General features: G+C 31.1%; 1 long non-coding RNA gene across 1 annotated transcript; it reads right to left on the bottom strand.

Annotated features, from left to right (window-relative positions):
• Window positions 1-14,015: 14,015 nt before the first annotated feature.
• LOC134695599 (uncharacterized) lies at window positions 14,016-15,509 on the bottom strand. Its single transcript, XR_010102822.1, has 3 exons — window positions 15,279-15,509; window positions 14,669-14,899; window positions 14,016-14,113 (listed from the first exon to the last, which is right to left on the bottom strand). It is a non-coding gene; the product is annotated as an uncharacterized LOC134695599 (long non-coding RNA).
• Window positions 15,510-18,923: the final 3,414 nt, after the last annotated feature.

The raw sequence follows: 18,923 nt of genomic DNA on the forward strand, positions 1-18,923 counted from the left end.
TCTTTACATGGTCAACGAATTTGTTTAAGTAGTATAGGTATAGCGCAAACATGGTAAATTAGTATGATCTATATATACACTAGTATGATCGATATATACACTAGTATAATCGATATATACATAACCACTCATTCTGAATATAGGTATGCCAAGTCATCAATATTTAGATCTACTTGTAATTCATTGGTGTAAGTAGGATGAAACAAAACAACAACATTTTAAAAATAATAAAAAAGAGAAACATTTCTTTTTTAAATTCATATAGTTCACTTTTTTGTTGATTTTATAATTATACGTGTTGTTTTACTAATTACTCTTTCCAATTTCATTTTCATAAGCCGTTTAATTTCTAAATGTCTCAAATCTAACACACAAATCAACATGTGAGTAAAAAATCACTGATAATAAGGTTATGTAACCCATCGCCCTTAAGCGTAACCATCAAAGGACTTCAGCGTGGATATCAACAGCCCCAAGGGTGACTGGGGAATAGAAATATGGTCTCTTGGTCTTCTCCCGACCGGCAGTAAAACGCTTGCCGAAGTGGGGCGTCCGTTTGGCTGTGCGGGATGTATCAAGTTCGCAGTCACGTCCGGTCAGAAGGGGGACGTTAAATCCGATGCCTCGTGTAAAGAGAGTGCCACTCTCTTTGCACGTTAAAAACCCTTAGGTGGCCTGTTGCGAGGCTAAATTTCTGTCCCTATCCATTATTCCCTCATTTTACAGTGGCAGTCCAAATTTCCCCGACAATCATCCCAGATGGCCTATATTGTATCAACCTACCTATTGTATTTGTTGTGAACTTGTTCTCGTCCTGAATATGCATGAAATATTTGCCACTGGACGTTAAGCAACCAACAATCAATCAATCAATGGATATCAACAAGAAAGTTTTGCAATGATACCTTCGGAGTTTGGAGTACCATCGTGGTCAAAAGTCCTTATATGTATTAGTTAAAATAGATTAAACATGACCCTTAAAAACGTATTACTTACGAAAACAGACCAGTGTAAAAAATGTACAGTACTCAAATATTTTTTTTTTTTTTTAAACAATTAAATCATCTTTATTGCACTAAATGCTGTTTAACAATTTAACTAGCTTACAGCATTAGGCTAAGTATCCCTGTATATCAGTTATTATACATCCAGGGAGAATATATAATAAAATATTATATAATTGTTAGTATTATACAATTAGACATAATACATAAATTAAATTAACATCAATATACATTGATTTAGTCAGCTTTCAAATCGGGAAAAATAACGGATCTACACCGTATCGTTTTGTGATTATTATGTATGTTTACTTTCTCACAGGTGATTACCTGTGTATTGGAGTAACTTTAATATTCTTTTATGTTTTGAACGATTTATTTTGTCTAAGCTTACTTGCTTGACTATGCTAGTGTAAAACATAACTAGGTAAGTTTATAAAATTATTTTAAATTCAAATCAAAAGCTTATTTGCTGTGCGGGTTTATCTTGGCACCTCGTGGTGAAATATTTATACAAGGCCAAGGGAAGTTAGCATATGTTTATTTGTTAAAAACAAACTATACCTTTACTTACAGGTAACAATATGCTGAAGTCTTTAATTACATATTCCCGGTTTCTATATTTCTTATCGAATTTAATCTTATAATGTCATATATTTCCTTTTGAAAATTTTAAAGATTTCTATCTTTGATTCTTTTTTGTTTGAAACAAAATGTGCCTTATATACGGAGAAAAATATAACTGTTATCAGGGTGTTTATATCAAAATATTTTACATCTGCTATTTTATAGCCAGTTATTAAATTTTCTAGCCTTAAAATATGTCTATCTATTTTAAGATGAAGTCATAACTTGTATATTTCTTGCCAGTAAGTATTATTATAAGGGCAAGTAATAATTTTTTTTTTATAGTTGTCAATTTCTTCGCAAAAATTGCAAGAATTGTTTTCTAATACTTTCCACTGTACTAATAAGTCGCTGCATGGAAGGATGAAGTTGAGAAGTTTCCATTTAAACATTTTGAATTTGTTGTTTTCTAGATAATTAAATATAAAATTAAGAGTGCTTTTAAATTTTATATTTAAATTTTCTTCAAGAATTCTTTCCCAATTCAGAATACCTACAGGTTTTTCTTGCTTATAAGGGGCAGTTAGTATTGAATATATTTCTTTTTTACTAATTTCTGGATAGATATTATGATTGAGTAGTACTTGCAGATTTTTTGTTTTCTTTATATTTACTTTTGTTTTAAATGAGCTTTCTTGTTTTAAAATATTCTGCCAATGTTTTGGATTAGCTTTCTTTAATAATGATAATTCTCTCAAATATTATGTCTGAAACAAAATATTTTAGGGAAAAAAAAAAGAATTGGTTAAAAAAACATCGTCTTGAATGGCTGATATCTATTTGGATTTTTGACAAGAATATGTTTCCGTCTCAAAACATCTTCATTTAGGTTTAATATAATGTACAATGAAATTAATTTAAATGTTATAATTAATTCTTGTTTATTATACCCAACAAGTATTTGAATTATGTAGTTGTGTGGGGTATCTCGTCTCATTGACATATACACCAGCGTAACATGTCATACTGATTTCTGAAAGTATAAACAATACAATGTGTATTTTTTCTCAGCAAACTAACAGATTTTCATCAATCAAAATACAAGTCAAATTAATACAGTCATGTAATTCAAACCAAATACCATGACATAACTTTTTACCACTTGTTTAACTGTGTACATGTTTTAGTAACCATGATGTCACCTCAAGTTTTAAACGTATTCTATAGAAACCCCAAATAAAAAAAAATGGAAATTTGAAATACCCATACTCGTTTATGACCCAGAAATATTTTACTGCAATGCAATGTAGGATAAAATCATAAACTGTCATATTTAAGGGATTTTATTTTTCGACCTATTTTCATATGTAACCGGACGTGACGTACTATGATTTGGTTGTATTAAATCTATAGAGATTGTCTTTGAATTTTTCTATTAAACCTATTAGAAAAAGTCGATACTGATTCTTATCCACCGGGTTTTTTTTCGTGTAGCACTATTCCAGCAGCTCTTGTATAAAGATTTTTCAGATTTTATATTTTCGTTTTCCTTCAATGGTGTTACCTATAAAGAAGTTTTTGAACCAAGGGTTTATTTTAAGTTTAAGTTATCCAAATTAAAGATGGCCAAGATGAGATACTGAGAGTACGGCATCATATATTTGATGAAGTCAACCATGAATTTTAAAATGAAAATACATTAAAAATATGTCAATATTTTAATATAACTTTATGAATACGTGTTAAATCAAAATTGCTTCCACGTTCAAAATTGGCATCATAAAAAAGTCAGAGTTAAACAGTATTAATATTATTACACTATTGATGTAGAATATAAACTTTTAAGTTAAATTATGAAACTGACCATATAATGTAAACAAGAGCCTTTGATACTTTAACTCTGCCATGGATCATACTTAGATTTTGTTCTAAAAATGGCAGCAAATTTCAAAATGGCTCCTTTAAAATGTCAGAACTTTGCCTATTTTTTTTTAACAATTTGGTATAAAATAATACAAAATAATGTGATATCTTTTTGAATAAAAATACAAACCAACAGATTTTTTGTAAGAGTTAGCATACACTATGATATAAAAATGATGATAACATTCAAAGTGGCGTCTCTAACATGGTATCAATTTATAGTAAATGTTTACATGACTTCAGAAAAAATTTCAATTTACCAGCAATAAAAAAAAATTACGAAAACCTACAGAGACAAGTATTTGTGTTTTTCAAATGTGCACAAAAATAAAAATGGCCCTTCAAAAGAGAACATTTGGCACAATCATTTCATAGAAAATATGTAAGTTATTGGTAATTGAAAGAAGATTCATATACAGGATAATTCAAATTTAGCTCAGTCTCAATCATTTTCTAAATTCGGTGAGTATTCAATAATAAATACATGAAATATCGGTATGTCAATGCTTCTTTCAGGCATTTAAATGTCCGTAGTAGATATCCTTAATGGTGAATTAAACATAGATAAATGAAATTGTATAATTCTTATATGCTTTGCATATATGGGAATACGATAATATGATTGGTTGAGAGAACTTCTGGTTTTTGATCCTGACGTTGGTTATATTTCGATAGACGACGTTGACTGATTTTTTTTTCGTAACCAATGTAAACAAGATGGCGGCGATAAAAACACCGACGTTGAAAGAATTTATTTTCACGTTAATCGTTTAATTAAATGATACACAAAAAAAATCGTTTAATGACAAAAATATACAATTAACGTATGATAGAGGTAAAGAGTATGGAAAAATATATTCCCTATCTCCAATATAATATAATGTGATGCGATTTTTATACATGTGAGAGGTTTAGTTAGCTATAAAACCAGGTTCAATACACCATATTAATATGTAACTAGTCAGGAATATGACAGTTGTTATCCATTCGTTTGATGTGTTTGAGCTTTTGATTTTGACATTTGATAAGAACTTTCCTTTTTTAATATTCCTCATAGGTCAGTATTTTTGTGGGTTTTTTTTTATACATTCACAAGGGTGGGCTCTTGACATGACATTGCAGCTTTATCAAACCCTGACAAGAATTTTACCTATGTACCATCAAGTTTTTGCTATCAAACCAGGGCTCGCGACAAAACAATTACCCCAAATAAAACTACCTTGGGAAGATACATGTACCTATTTGGTATGTTGTAGTCGTGCATCTCATGTCGGAAGATTGTTGTCAATTGTTCTTGTCTTCTGTGTGAATACATGAATGTTTTCTTAATTCATTCACTATATCAGATTTACCAGACCGATCATTCCGAAGCATACAGGTTGAAACCCAGTTTTAATAGAACAAAAGAATTGAAGCTCTTTGTTAGAGAAGGCGATAAATGCTTACTGCAATGTTTACTAGTAACAATAGTAATAAAAATTCTAAAAGTTAATAGAAACAAATAAAACGACAATTTTCTTCTCAATTACGAAGTGTTATCTTAAAAACACCATTTGCATAAGTTTTCAATTTATCTATTACATAGAAATGCAGAACAATTAGATATCAAGTCGACGACATGGGTATCTATCAAGTTGGATCTAGAAAATGCATAACCTCCGATTTCAAAAAAAAATACCACGGTCGGAGAACATATCAATCTTTTAGTTCAGTACTTTTCGTATCTGCCCTTCCATTAAGTGACTGAAGAAAAAATTCCAAAAGATGGGTAACAATTGTATCGAAAAGTGAAAATCGAGTGCACCTTTTTATGTTTGGGCGTGTTTAAGGTGTATATTTTGTCTTTAAAACGTACAAAGCAAGAGTATTTGATATATCATCTCGCTTCAGATTCTATTATTTTTATATATCAAAGCTACAGGTTGACTTTCTAACATAAAAAAATCACAGTACAAGAAGATGAAACATACCTATCTAATGAATCACAAAAACAGAGTAGGTGTGTTCGAATAGCTATTTTTTACTAAAAGTATCTGACGACAGTCTTTTAAGTTGGATGATGGAAATGCATATCTTCGAAAAAATATATTTGTTTGTGTGTGATAACTAATGTTTATAATCTTTCAACCACTGAAATTTTTTAGTCTGCCCTTCCACGAAATATTAATTAGAATTGTTTTAAATGTTTAAGAATTTTCGAAAATTCCACCTGACAACCGATCAGACAATATAGTTTTAAGTTAAATCAATGCAGACAAGATCATTAACTGATGCTCATTAGCTAGTAGATACATTTGTCTTTTAAAACACAACTGACATATAAGGATCGTAATGGTGCTATATGGATAAATTTATCGGTTTTCAAGAGCAAAATTGGCAGCGCGTCATCCCTACAATGGCTTCCATTCCTACGATTGTGAAAATGAACTGGCGTAGTGGGGAGATAATTTTGACGAAGTATAATCATGACTGTAACTAACCGTTCTACGACTTTTAATTGTTTATGATATTGCCACTTCATTTGGATTTTCAATAATTTGCTAAAATGCATCTGCCAGTTATTCCATACGGACCATTTGTCCGAAGCTGATATCTTATCCTTTCAAGAAGAATTCGATACGGTCTGTCATAACCGGTGAATTTTTGACTTCATATTAAAATAAATGCATTGTAGACTTCTGAGTTCAATAAACTAGTTACAAACCCTTTCCACAATTGTTCTATCTGCAGTCTGTTGAAACAAGACACAGGCGATACAACATCTGTATCAATTGTTCTGATCAATATTTTGTTGTGATTTTGTCTGTGGAGTATCTTAGGCAAATACAACACTCTGGTATCTTCCCTCTCATGTGAACATAAGATCTATAATGCATACATTGTAGCTATCAACTGCAGTATTTGCAATGGGTTGTTCTTTTCAGTTACTATACCAACTTGTATTATTTTGTCAGGGAAAAAAATAACTTATTTTCTAGACGCAAAAATCTCGCCAGTTCCCAGGAACATTTGATTCATCTTGAACTCGGGGTAAAGCTATTATCAATGTCAAACAAATTGTTATTATATGTCCGTCTTGTCCAATATTTAGAATGTGCAGAGTCACCAAAATAAAAGAATACCCTACAGATTGAGCATCTGTTCGAGACGACAAATTATCTAGACAGTTTGACAGAATTTTCTAAGACAGATTGTACCAATTCACTTAGCGATATTTCCATCTCTTGAATGACTCGCAAAATACATTTATTTTTAGTATTTTTGTCTTTGGTTGTTTTTCCTTATTCAGCCATAGACTGACGTTGTTTGATCGACAAGGCGTTAGTCTGCGTATATAACTTACACATATCAATACTGTCAATTTAAATAGCAGGATTACAAAACAAGGAGATTGTTTGGCCTTTCTAACCAGCACATTTTAAATTCTAGATTTTCCTCTTTATTATAAAATAATAGGGTTTGACAATAAATTGTTAAGTTTACATGCTGTAAATAAAATAACTTTATGTGCTCTGGTTGTATTTGTAAAATGAGACGCCTAATCTGCTGTACTATGTAATTTAACCTGATCATTTACTTAAACACTGGCAATCAACTATCGTCTTTTAAACCACAAAGGGCTTTGAACGTAGCCATTTCTATGCATAGGCCGCCGAACATCATAACAAAGTTTTCCTCACACAAATAGATCCGGTTCTAGTTTTATACTGTGATAAAGGTTTGCTTAAAACCATCATCAAGAGTTTGACCTGGATTTAGCTTTCTAACAGCTCTACGAAACTCCGTAATATGAGTGTTAAACTTCGAGGAACTTGTGTTCTATGTGCATATGGACGTTATTGAAATTACTATAAACAATAAAGTGAAAGGAGAGGCGATGATACCAAAGGGGCAGTCAAACTCATTGATTGAAAATAAACTGACAACGCTATTTCTAAAAAACACTAACAGACACATAATAGTTTACAAGACACAATATAGAAAACTAAAGACTAAGCAACACGAACCTCATAAAAAAAAATGGGTGTGATATTAGGTGCTCCGAAGGGTAAGCAGATCCTGCTCCAAATGTGGCACCTGTCGTGTTGCCTATGTTTTTAAAAATCCGGTAAATAGTCTTATTCGGCAGTTCAAAGGGAAGGTAATTTTCTATAGAATTATATTTTATACATAATTTACGGTAGTTAAATAAGTTGGTGTGGGGCCTTCAAATTTTAGAATTCAATAAATATCGTAGCATTGATAGTTTAACCTCTTCGTAAAATAGAGGAAGGAGTGCAGATTGCTGAAAGTTTATTCACACCTAGCGGCAACGATGAAGCATGATAGTAGGTCCAGGTTTGTTCCAACTTCAACCTTTCCACTGGAATTTTCGGCAACATCTTTAAGCTATTTGACTTCCACCTTTAATGCAACTTCAAATGCTATTATTAATTGTGAGATCGCCTTCCACTTATGATATATCTGGTTCGATTATTCACATTTCTGCTGACGGGTGATTTGCTCAACTCTCCGGTTTAAAAGTATTACAAATAGTTTCAGATTGGTCAAATGTTTGAAAAGAAAACCCTCGAACATCCTATGAAAAATGTTGGATAAAAAATATACAGGTTCCATGAAATGAATCTTTTGATCTATTGAATTATCTACAGAAGACAAAGAGAAAACATTATGCGATAGATTGGTAGTGCATACAATGGCTTCTTGGATATAACGGCAACAGGCACTATTGGCCATCGAAGTAGACATTAATAACACTCTGTCATAGAAAACAAGTACAAGAAGTCAATGTTTGGAGAAAGTGTTTACTAGATCTTGTTTTATAGTCTTACAGTGGATAATAATTTCCAAATAAGAACAAACTATGGGTTTCTGGTCTTCTTCTTTGTACAACTATACATCAGCAGCTGTTCTATTGTTAATTTCGACTGAAAATATGAACAATCCCGAATGTTGGATCCAGACTGAATCAAGCTAACAAAAGATAACAATGAATGGGGTACAGATGCTTTTTATGGATTAAATAAGATGCCTTTATTTTAGAAAATTTTCATTATCAATATAACTAACACTATGCAAAGTTTCATGCATTTACTATAGAGTGGTCAATCGACAAATATATTGAACTATATATTGACTATTGGTGGCCATTTTGAATTTGGTGACCATATTGGAATTGTTCTTGTTCAAAAGGGTTTAAAAAACTCATTACTAACACTGTACAATGTTTCTGGTTGTTACATTAAAGAGATTAACTACACCAACATTGGGTTTACCTTCTTTTAAAATTATTTGTGGCCATTTTGAATTTGGTGGCCTCACGGGATTTTTTTTTGGTAATGGCTCCATAACCATACCCCTTTGTCAGCGTCATAACTATCACTTTGCAAAATTCATGCTGTTACTATAAAGTTATTAAGTTCACCATTATATTGGACCAGACATATTGCCTATTGGTGGCTATTTTCAATTTGTCGGCAAGTATGGGACTATTTTCGAGAAAAGAGGGGCAAAGAAACCAGATAGTCAAATGCATAGATAAAAAAAACTGACAACGCCATGGCTTACAAAGACAAACAGACAAACACTAGTACACATTACAATGAAAGCTCTATATCCAAAAATGTGTGTTAGCGTCACAATTAGCACTGTGCAAAGTTTCTTTTTTTTATGTTGGCCTTTTCGAGTGGTTAGGGTTCGGAAAGGTCGGGTTTTCTCGTTGCTCGAACTTTTCTGCGTCTTAAAGTGTATGATAACACCTTTATAAATATTTTGATATGAGCGTCACTGATGAGTCTTATGTAGACGAAACGCGCGTCTGGCGTTCTAAATTATAATCCTGGTTACTTTGATAACTTGATATATTCTTTCTGGTTTTTTTTTTTAAAGAAAACTAAAATCTGCTTCAATGTTTTTATTACACCTGGCAGCAACAATAAAGTTTCCAGGACGTACTACGATTGCAGCAAACTCTCTATGGACAAACTCTCTGAAAAATACAACACTATGAAGTAAGAGACACATACAAATAACTAACATTTAAGTCAAAAATTAAGATCACAGGTATATATAAAAAAGAAGATGTGGTAGGATTGCCAATGAGACAACTCTCCACAAGAGACCAAAATGACACAGCAATTAACAACTATACTTCACCGTACGGTCTTCAACAATGAGCAAAGCTCATACCGCATAGTCAGCTATAAAAGGCCCCGAAATGACAACGCAAAACAATTCAAACGAAAAAACTAACGGCCTCATTTATGTAAATATGTATAGATTAGAAAATATTTGTTAATTATAAAGAACATATACTAGTTTGTTTCTCTGGCACCCTTGTCGGCTGAATTTGTGACCACATAAAACTGGTATTTTTCTTACTTTCTGCTCTTTGTGACTTGACGTTAACAATTTACATTATATTGGAGAGAAGTCCAGAGCTTAGATTTAAATACAAATACTTCTTTATCAATAATCTTTTTATGAAAATGATATCCTAAAGCAACACAAGATAAGATAGACATTCTTCAAATTGACAAATAATTCACAATGAGTGACCCAAAGGAGCAATGCCATTTTCGCAGACAGCTGTAAATAATCTACAAGACTCGACATTAACTATTTTAAATGTAATCGGATTATTTAAAACAGAGTTATCACAATAAGTGTTAAAATACTACTATACCCCATAGAACACAGTGTTATTGTTAAGACATGCATCTTTCATTGCATGCTTTGTCTTGTGATTGTCCTATTGGAGACTTGTACTAAAATCTTCAGAATGTGTTAATTGTAGTTATATATTAATGTATTTTTTTTACGGAAATAGATTATTTCCACACATAAGCTAAATAAAGGATCATACTTACTCGTGGATACTCGCATATGAAGCGAAGAGGAGTTGTACAGTCCGCGTTAGACCACATCCAGGTGCCGGTGAACTGTATTCCCACACAGTCATTTGTCGCAACAGTAACTGTACCTGAAATCATTTACCGTCTATTTAATTCGCATTATGTCTTTTAAATTACCACAAAAGGAAGCAAACCAATATAAAAGATAGTCTTGTTCAACCCTCCTACAAAAGTAATGAACCAACTTCAAAATAAACGTTGCCTCGTCTTGTTGAAGATATCACAAATAACTTGTTCTTAACTATTATCCCAGAGGCGCTGTTGTATTCGATTTTTTTTCCAAAAAGATGGAATAATATTCCTCTAGGCTAGTAAATATACTAAAAGTTTACAGTCCATATATATATTTGGAAAATAAAATTGAAAAAAATGCTCTGCCGCTATCCAATTAAGCATCTTGATCCAGGCAGAAAAATACTTATACTAGTCAAACAAAATAATGTTATGGATATCCTAAACTGAAATAGCAATGTTTCCTTAAAAGAAAAACCCACTCCTTTTCACAGTTTCAGTGCTGTTTTAACGTTTATGTATAATAGATAACGGTTCTGTCCCCAATAGTCATCGATATGTGTTCAAGTGTCATAAACCCCAAATGAATGACACTTGCGTGTGTTTGTCGTTTGTTTGTTGTCTCATTCCAGTCATATCTATTTATGTCAATTTTCCCGATAGTATGATTTTGCTCCTCTTGAGAAGATTAAATTGTGTCAAAATAAAATCGAAGGTTTATAACACCATCAAAAATTGACGTAAAAACTAAATTGCTTATCTGTATGATGTGAACATATGCTTTTCCTGAATTATCATAAAAAAGTAAAATTTACCTGTTCCAAATGGGGGAGCAACTAAATTGAATTGACTATTTTCTATGGCAAATATGTAGGTCTGATCCAAGGCTATATCATTTGCACCGGTCCATACAATGTCTGTATTTGCTGTAAAAATAAAGGAAATTTGAATGAGTTTCATCGAAAATCAGAAGATTTATTATACATGTTATAAATATGTTCCTGAAATCGTCTCCGTAGTTCATAAATAATAGACAACACTATATACACTCGTGAAATAAAGATTTAAGTTTTCAAGATTTCTGACTTAATGTCAATATAATCAGAGATTATCTTTACATTATGGAATTAATTGGAACTTATTTCTTTTTTGAGTGAGAATTTATCAGAGCTACATGTAGAAAGTGGTAAATGTTGTTTTGTTCTCTACTGTTTATTTGTCAATATTTTTTTTAGATATAAGCCATTGAAAATTTGGCGGGATATGATTCTCTCTACATTTTTCATGTATTTAACATTGACACCTTTTTTTCTTTTAAAAACAATGACACAATAACAAGGATTTTATAAAACAAAATTTCAAATATAACCTTTTAAACTATAAGTAATAAAATTATGAAAAGAAAAGTAGGTGGAAATGGACATGTTTTTTAAATGTACTACAACGATAAAACCAGAGGATTCTGAATATCTGGCAAAAATTCAAATTAGCAAAATGTCTAAAGATCTGTGATGAATTGAACTTTTATAGTGGTTAACAGCTGTTTTGTAGTGAAATGCAAAGAATTTAAAATTATTCCAAGAAAAAAGCAATGAATAAAAAATGTGTGCAAAGGAATATGCATTTTATGTAATCAATTAAAGAACTTACTATGGTTAATTTTTTCAATATGAGAAATTTTGTACGAAATGACACACATATAAATCTTCCGTCAGGTACGACAGGACATACATATAAATAATCCATGAGCTACGATATGTTCATCGTCGGTAATGTTCAGGGCAAGATGTGGTTTGTGTAAGCGTGCATACAGGGAAACACTATGATTCGGATACTATAATTCCAGGACTTACACTGATACACAGATACACACATTTAACAATATTAAACTCAATTTAAATTAATTTAGTTGGCTTATCTTTTGCAAGTTCTATTATAATGTCAGTTCTTGTTTAAATGAAGACTGTTTGTACTGTACACCACGTTTTGAGGAACATGTGATACAATGATTTGAAATACTATATTACTGCAAAAATGATAAAAAAAAAAACCTGTTGAAATGATGTTAAAATAGATGTTCCTGTATTATTTGGTTGCGACAATAACAATATACTGCCTTATTAAATGAATGCCTTATGGTTGAGAAATGTTACAGTTAGCTGTAGTGGAACTATCCCCCTTATTTGTCTATGTAATTAGATTACACAAATTCAACATTAAGAAAATGATCAATTCAGACAATTGCTTTGAACGCAACACATGACCTTATACAATGATTGCGTTAGGGTTTAGATAAGGGACAGTTAAAGTAGATCGAGCCGCTGTCGAGGGAATATGTTTACCTTTTTGTGTTACACAATTTGCATTGCGCTAATTGAACAATTAAATACAGAACTAATTTTGATCTTTAAATGACTGTCTTACACATTTGTTCTTTTATTTAGAAAAAAATAAATAATGCATCCATCTTCCTCCAGCAGCTACATAACCTGTGAACTGTCTTTAGTGTTCGGTCGTCTTTGGGAAGAGATAATTGTATCGTAATACAGATTAATATATTAGTTCAAACATCTTGCTAACGGATTATATTTGCTATCACATGTTTTGTTATCTTTGTTATCACATTTATTTCGTAATTCGAGATGACTGAATACATGAATAACTTTATTTTAATAGAAAATACAATAAAATTCTCAACTTACGAATGTTATATTTATTTCTAACAGCAGCGGCTTCTTCTTCAGTGTTTGGTCTCCACAGGTAGGCACCCGGTGTGCTGGCACAAGCCAACTGAAATTTAGTAAGATGATATTCGTACATTGATGTCACAAAATCTGTATGTGAATATATAGATAGTTGTTATTTGAAAAAAAAGTGTTCTTGAATTGTCAAAACTAGTCATCGTTTATCATGTTTATTCCCAGCCAGTTTTTTTTCAAGTTTCAGCAGTTTTTGTTTTTCATAATAAACTCCTTATTCATCTTCATATGTCTCCCATATAATGCATCTCGTGACTCCAATTATGTCCCAGTATTACGGCAAAGACCATTCAGGTAGTTGTTTCTACTATCATACTCTATTATCAAACTATTATTGTGTTGAAAAGATTAAATTATGTCCAATTGATCTCGACTGCGATCAACATCATAAAAAGCGTCAAATGCTCTTCAAACATAAAACAAATTATCTCTTTCTATTACCGTAAATTAACCAGACTTTCAACAAATGAACTTTATAGGTGAAATATAGGAACAACTTCAGTGACATGATCAAGAACATTGTACATACACTTTTACAAAAGGGTTTGAAAGTTGTCATTCGTCGTATATACAAGCAGATAATACAGTCATTCATAACACTTCTTATGTAATGATAACGTAGGAAATTACTTAAGTCAGGTATTAAGAATTTTATAATGTCACTTGTTCAATAAAAACATCAAATATATCTATAATGTAATCTTATATTCTGCCTACAGAATATATAATATATTAAACGGTTTTTGGTTCTTGATTGTGTTCGAAGTAACAACAACGTCTTCCAAATAGTGAATAATTAACACACTCACCAGAGCTGCATTCCACGTTCTAATAGTCATCGGTGTAGCAATACCACTATCAGAATAACAGCTTGTACTACTTGCCTGGTTTGGTAAGACCATGAATCCAGCTGGGCAAGTTTCCGAAACACATGGCGCTATTTAAATGGAAAAAAAAAACCATATGGGTTAATTTTTTTTCAAAAAACATAATTTATAAAAAAAAAAATATCAAGCAATACCGTAATTTCAGAAACGTTACAAATTAATGACAATGATTAAATGAATCGGAAGTACAGAAGCTACATGCATTGTTTTGACAACGAAATGTAGTTTGATTGTCAATGATTCAAGTTTCCACAACAGACCAAATTGGTGTACAATAAACGCATTGACATTTTTATAATACACATCAGTTGATGTTCCTACATTTACATGTATTTGTTGACCAGCTATTGATTAAGTCTTTTATTTTGTGCAGTTGATCGGATGTATGGAACTTTAAAGGTAAATAAAATCATAAGCTTCCAGAAGATTTTATCAAACTTTATCCTAATCAGCATACAAAAAATACTGTGAACTCATGTCATGGCTTCTCTTAGAAAAACGCTGTATTTTTCAGATTTTCATTACGAGCTTTTTCAAGTGAACATATTTGTTATGCTGTTGACCAATGTATAATAGGATTGTCAAACATAAGAAACTATACTTACTAGTCGCAGCAGGGACTAAAACTGTTATGGTTTGTGGTGTTACAGGTGCAACCGCAGCCGCTGCTGCTGCAACCGGTGCTGCTGCAACCGGTGCTGGCACAGCCTGTGCTGCTGTAGCAGTGGATGTTGTTGCCGCAAATAGTAAGGGTGCAAGAAGTAACAGTGGTAAAAGAGCCGAAAGAGCTGAAAAATCAGTCCCTGTACCACCTAGTATATCCGTCCCAGCACCAGCTCCAAAAATATATTTAGTAAAAATCAATTAAAATCGTCATTTAGTGTTTTATCATGAGTGAGAGTAATATTTTAAATAAACTTAACAGAAATAAATCCAATCATAAATAGATAATGTAGATAAATGAAGTCATGTGTGTTTGTTTGAAGAAAAATACACACATAACCAATGTATCAGATTACAATTAAAATCTTCTTATCACAAACAATATATTTATTCCGACAATTAAACAGGTGAGGAAGTCTTTGATCTGACATCTGTTATCATCATCAAGGGTGTGTATAAAACATCATACTATTACAACTTTGATATGTAATGGATATGCAAATCTGTAATATTCGATGTTCATAACCATGTAAAAATTTATCATTTAATTACCTCCATCGTCGAAAAATGCTGTGTCGCCATCTAATATGAACTGTGCATAGCACGTATTACTTGATAGAAATATGACAATCAACAAAACAAAATATATCTGTAAATAATAAAATTACGTAAAACATATTATGTGAATTCAATTATATTCCAGTCGTTCGCATAATTATAACTGACATATCTATTGTTATGATAAGCAAGAATCAGATGATCATGTCAACTCAACACTTAACTTTTGATATTTTTGTCCGTTTATTTTATTCACATATAGTTGTCAATATAATCGAATTTTATGTTACTGTCAAACATGCGAGAGGTTTATCTAGCTATAAAACCAGATACATTGAACTATTTTCTACATAAGAAAAGTCAGGAATATGACAATCGATGTCCATTCGTTTGCCGTGTTTTAGCTTTTGATTTTGCCATTTGATTAGGGACTTTCCGCTTTGAATTTTGCATATAATTCTGTATGATTGTAATTTTATGTAACACTTTATGTTAAAACAGGTTTGTGTCGTAGAATTAAAATAATGTTCAAAAATTGTAAAAATATACTGTTATCAATTTCAATGCATTATACTTTTCATACAATTATTTGAATTATCATCATACCATTTTCATTTGATTTTTATTTCAAAACACAACCTTCACGAATTTGTTATTAATTTGCTATTATTGTTAAGCCAAACATTAATTTGTTTTTGAATAAGCATGCGCTTGAAATCATTATAGATTTACGTTTTTTAATTAAATTTGGATCTATTGTTGTTCCAATAGTGTCAATCTCATAATTTTTTTTCTTGTACAATGATTGAATCTACATTTACACACGTTATATGGAAAGGAAAACTAAATGCATATTCAAACTAATTTAAACATGTTAAAGTAATTTTGAAGAAAAGAACATGCAATTTTCTTAAACACTTAATGTATAATCAAACATCTCCATATTATTTAGTATATATTAAGATGGGAGGACTGTTTTCGAAACCATATAACATGGAGATTTTAAACATTTTCAAGTGATTTGAGATTTCAAGTTTTCAGACTGTATGCACAAGCATATGATTAGTTACTAGTAAGTTATTGTGGTGTAGATGTATGATTCTATCAAAATTCGTAAAAAGTATACAATATTTATTCCATTCAAAGTTTCTTACATTATAAGTTTGGAAATAATTACAATAATCAAAATCAATAATGTATTCAAGAAATCAAAATCATTTGAAAATGTAGGGTTCGCATTAATATACGTATTTTAGCAAGCCATATTTTGTTTTCTTAAAATCGAATTAGTTTATAAAAGGACATATTAAACAGAAGTTCCATGACAATAGTTCTGTACTATCATCATTATTCAAAGACATGTAAAACATGCACAAAAGCAAAGGAAAAAACTACATTCTACTGAATACTTTGAAATCTTACCTTGTGATGCTGAGCCATCATGCAGACTATGCCACGGTCTTTGAGAACTTTGATATTTATATGTAGTATTTGAATGGTTGAACGATTATTCAAATAAGCGCCATAGGCTGTATTAACCAATCGCATGTTGTTACAACTCTAGACAAATACATCCTGTTATTAATTGATGCATTTCATTTTTCTGTAGAAATGTATCAAGGCCATTTTGGTTAGACAAAGCGCGTGTATTAGCTATTCCGGTTTTAAGGCGAAACTTGTACATGTTGCAAATACGCGCATGCTCTGTATTTTAAGAAACATTTTCTGCTGGATTTCTATTACTGTCACATAAAATCATTATGTTTGATTATGTTGCTCATGTCAATATACCAGAATTGTTTACAACTGTCAATCAAGAAGGCGGTTAAGCTAGCTGTGAAACAGGGTTAATTTATCATTTATTGGGTGATGCTTGCACTGAAAAAACAAATTATACAGTTGTATTAGTTCTGTTGATTGATGAAATGTAATCTGTGAACTTACTTAGACGTACCGTATTTTTTGTAATACTTTTTTTTTCAAATTTCGTGTCTGTAATTGAAAACTTATCTATTTGGTTTTGAAACTTTTGTAAACACTATTCTTACAACACAGCATAGGGTCCGGTCCGTAGGTGGCCTGTTGCAAGGCAAAATTTCTGTCCATATCCATTATACTGTAGAGTACGAACCTAGGGTACATGTATTTTATTATGACGTGTTATGGACATGCAAGTCTAGTATGTAGACTTGTAAGATATTTTGATGTATGTTTTAAAATTGGTATTAATAGAGCATACTGTTTAATATTCTGTATTTTTTATGAAAGTTATTATGTAGGAAACAGCAATTGTGTGAAATTACTTGTATTATACTACATGTAATGCTTGTAGTCTGGAACATATGATAATTGAAGCAAATAAGTTTTAATTAACATTTAATAAGTATAGTAAGAACAATTACAATGTTATGAGTTTTCTAGAAATATTGAATTACTGTCATTTGTTTATTTGATAAACAAGTTGAAGTTCATGTTATAATTTACCAGTTCATAGTAATAATCCACTGAATAATCCAATTGTATTTCTTGTAATTTTGTGAAGATCCAATTGTAGAAACTGAAGTAAATCGTAGTAAATTCCACGCACCTGTGCTTGAATTTTATGAATGAAATGTATTGACATGCGCAGTAGAACCCATGTGTCACTTGGGACGTTTGTTCAATAAAAACACTATTTTTACGTGTTGGCAACTGTTTTCACATACTCCTTGTAATTCCTTTTAGTGTTTGTAGTCAACGTCTTCAATGTTTTGTTGATGTTAATGTTCATTATCCTTGATATTTCACATTTTGATCCGCCGGTGACACTCAAACTTTTCGCAGTGTTGTTTACGTATTGTGACTTCCGGTGGCGCTGTATATATTGTTGTATTTTAGTTACCATAGAAATTTGTTTAGTACCATGCATAACATGTTTATTATATAAAGCTTACTTAAATTGTATATTATTGTGATTTTTGTAATTTATTATAGAATTTCAATATTTAGTTGGACGGCAAGCGCGCGATCCAACAATTTTCCAACTTTCCAACAATCCAACATTGACGTAATTTCGACGCTTTGTCGTCAGTTCTGCTAAAACTTTTGGTTCTTACAGTTGGTATTTTTATTTTCTCGTTATTTATTTTAGTCAAAATGGTTAATTTTTCTTAGAAACTTGATTTTTTTAAAGGTAAATTTGTAAAGGAAAATAGTAAAGTTAGCGTTTTCAAAGTTTAAAAGGAATATTTCATTTTAGCGGCAAAGTTTTATTTCTAGTTTATCTTTTAAAGTTAGGATTATTGAAATTGTTCATTGAAGTTCATGTTTATTGTTAACGTTTGTCTTTTTGTAATAAATAGAATTAAATAGGAAAGTAGGCAGTTAAGGGATAATTTCCTAAAGGTCTGGAAATTATAATAAAGTTAAGGGATAATTTCCTAAAGGTCTGGAAATTATAATAAACAAAACAGTTTATGAATGGTATAAACTGTATTTCATTATTAGTTATTCAGGAAAGGCTCTGAAATATAACTAATAATAATAAACATTTTTTTTATGTAACTGGTGAGGTCTCAGTTACAACTTTTACAAAAATAGTTAGAAAAAGGTCTTCTGACTAAATTTACTAGAAATTAGTATTTTCTCTTAGGGTAATTT

Source organism: Mytilus trossulus, chromosome 14, assembly GCF_036588685.1.
Source record: "Mytilus trossulus isolate FHL-02 chromosome 14, PNRI_Mtr1.1.1.hap1, whole genome shotgun sequence".
NCBI lineage: Eukaryota > Metazoa > Mollusca > Bivalvia > Mytilida > Mytilidae > Mytilus > Mytilus trossulus.